The sequence below is a fragment of the Gobio gobio genome (genome assembly GCF_949357685.1).
Source record: "Gobio gobio genome assembly, chromosome: 5".
Lineage (NCBI taxonomy): Eukaryota > Metazoa > Chordata > Actinopteri > Cypriniformes > Gobionidae > Gobio > Gobio gobio.
In genome coordinates this window covers 19695506-19698977 of record NC_137101.1, presented here as the reverse complement: position 1 = coordinate 19698977, position 3472 = coordinate 19695506, and positions in this window count along the sequence as shown.

Below are 3472 nucleotides of genomic sequence, written 5' to 3'. Positions count from 1 at the left end.
ACCAGCATCCCTTTCTTTTGTATTTATAAGCAGAGTTGGGATGTGGGAGGTGTATCAGGGTTAAGCACCAAGAGGAAGCAGAAAGGAATTACATCAGCGGCCCACAGCATGCATCCTGCCATGGGTGACTGTCCCTCCCAATCTTGTCAGAAAGCATGTGTGTCTGTTTTGGTAGTAAATGAGTGTGTATTTGTGTGATAGAAAGGGAGTGAGGTGGTCTGCGATGTGTCAAAGGCGGGCCAGGTTCTTTGTGTGCGCGTGGGGGGTGGGGGGTGGTATGTACATGTCGACCAGTGCAGGTGTGATTGAACACTCAAGAGAGAATGGTATGATCTACGCACTACTCGATCTGACCTTCTTAGTTTTCTTAGTCAGTACAGAATGTCTAGATATGTCCATATCTCTCCTCAGAACATGAGCCAGCTCTTTAATACATAGTGTCTAACAATCTGTCATTAAGCCAGAAATGAGCCAGGTTGATAATTTGTCTGAAAAGAGTTGCAGTTTTTTAGTTTCTTCTTAGTACATTTGTGATGTAATGGTGATTACCACACCCTGTAAAAATAGGGCACAATGTACTGTATTAATTTGATGTAATTTTCCGTATAAATTTTTTTACAAGTGTTTTACCCGTATTTTGAATTTTGAACTTCGTTGCGTTGTGTTTTAAAGTTAATGAAAATGTCTGTAAAATTTTTGGATAATGTCCGGTTATTTTACGGATGTATTTTTTACAGTGACCAAAAATTATTTTGACTATTCCCTTATTTATTTATTTTTATTTAAAAGGTTACAGTGAAAACGTTGAGGCACTTAAAATAGAAGTGAATAGGGATAATAATTTTATAAAAACACTTGTGTTAATTCTTCTAAACGTGTGTATTATTTGAGCTGTAAAGATACACTTATTATTCTTACAGTCGTTTTAGGCTTTTATGGTTTACAGCGTTGTGTTGTCATGGTGTCAAAGTTGTACACTTATTATATAATATAAAAAATAGATTTATTTATTCATTCACTGTAAAAAATATATATATATATATATATATATAATAATAAAACAAAAGTCCGTAAAAATAAGGCACAATTTACTGTACAAATAGGAAGGAATTTTCAGTTGTCGTTGTTTTTATATATATATATATATATTATTATTATTTTTTTTGAATGACGCATTGCATTATGTTGTGTCTTAGGGTTAACAAAAATTTCCGTAAAATTACTGTATAATGTCCTGGCAGAAAATTAGTACATTGTCCATTGTTGTTTTTACAGTGTATCTAATGTGTTTTGTTTATTTCCCCACACTAAATTAATTTGAATATGCATATTCTTTACATCTTGTAGCTATACTATATACCGCGGTATATTATATATAATATACCGCCAACATTATGCCACTAATGATGTCCAACTTGTATTGAACCCTTAATATTCCTTTAATATCTTCTGAGACTTGCCTCTATGGTGAAACCCATTGATCTGTGTCTGTTTCACTAAGAGTTTCTTTACAGAGTAGCAGGTCAGCTGCTTCAAGACCACAACAGCCTGCATGGGGTTTGTATATGGTGACTTAAGAATGAGAACTGAATGTGTTTGTGTATTTCAGTCATAAAATATGATATAATGTTTTATATTATTAATACCGTTTTGATATATTATAGTTTTATAATATTAAGTCTTCCCTTGTGAGTCTGAGCAGGAAAGAGAAAGTAAGAAGTGTGGTGGATATTGTCGTCATCTGTACACAATTTTGTTCCTCATATTAAGATTTTGTATTTATAGTCTTTATTGTCCATTAAACCCCTGGTTGTGTTCTGAAACACGTCTACATCGGAGCTCTGCGAGAAACCTTTAGACAAAGTCTGTTAAGGATGAATCAAGACAAGTGCATTTGGCATGATTAAATGTTGTATCTGATGTCACCTGATGTCTGTACTTGAGACTTGGAGGAAGTTTCTGAACTATAATTTGGTATTTTATTCTCATTTTACATGTTGATTATTTAGTTTCCTCGTATACTACCCAAGACTTGAGGAAGAAAAAAATGCACTTATAACTGATTCCTTCTAGTGGTCTTTTAGTGTACTTTTGTTCTCTATTTTTATCATGCTAGAAGGACATTAGTCAAGAAAAATACCTGAATATTTATAGAATGCGATGAATTAGCCGATATTGCAGAGTAAACTATTTAAGAACTCTCTGTATTAGCTTCTTAAAGTAGCGTTTTAAGGCTGAACAAACATGCAGTACTAAGTTTCACTCCCACCTAAGCTGCACGAGTGAACCTTGACCAGAGATAGAAGTGCGTCCACTCACTCCTTTTACACCCACACAACGCTTACATTGCATAAATTAACCCACTCACACATCCTATGCACTGCAAGCAGGGGTGTAAAAAGTATTAAGCAAAAAGCAAAAGTATTGTCAAGTGTATTTGTCAAATGTTTTTTCTTCAAGAACAATCAAAGGCACACTGTGTAGTTTTTCTAATGAGAGACGAGCACGATACACGGCTGGACAGCGGCAGAGCTTTTATTATGCCACAGTCGCCCCTTCTGCTTCTTCTGGTCATGTTTATGTGGGGTAATGCAGCACTGTTTTATCATTTTAGATTAGATTTTAGACATTAGTGTGTTGAAAATGATGTTATAACATTACTGTGTTCGTTCCGCAGCTGCTATGAGACACTTGTTGTCTTCAAACAGTTGTTCTTTTGTCTACTAATAAAACGTATATTAAAGTCTTTGGTGTTTCCATGGTTTCTACAAAATAAATCTGGAAATCGAGGGTAACGCGGGAGATGTCAATGATAGGCAAGGCATGGACAAGAGTCTGTGTCCTGGTTAAAATAGCTTTCTCTGGATTTAAAAATTCTTTGAAACATTTGGGATAATGTAAGTAAGTTACACAAAACAATTAAAGGTAAACACTACCATTTTTTTTGCCTTTCAAGATCGTTGAATCATTCACTCGAGATGGCCACGATTGAAACAATTCAAATTTGTGTGTCTACCAACTTACTGAGATTTCACAATGTCTAGCGTCATAAACTTTTTTGCTACAGATGACACCGCCAATATATTTTATCCAATAAGATTTTCCAGTTCGTTCTTCCACTAAACTAAAGGAATACTGAGTCATGCATGATTCTGTCACGTTGGCTATGGAACGATTCGTTCACTTAAAAGATTCGTTCAAACCAAAACACCACCTGATGAGTGTTTTTCGTTAAAGTGTTGCATCTTTCTGTTTAGTGTATAACACCTCAAACAAGTTAAGACTGTCTTAAGACTGTTCATTTGATGGAATCACTATATTGCGCTTATTGCAGTTGTAATTTGTTGCATTTTAGCCAACTTAAGAATTCAGAGGTTTTGTTGTGGTTCAGATTGCACTTGCATTACTCGCGGTAGACTGAGGTTTTTTAAGTTCATTAGCAACTGTCCTTCCCAGCTGGGGCATTTTACTC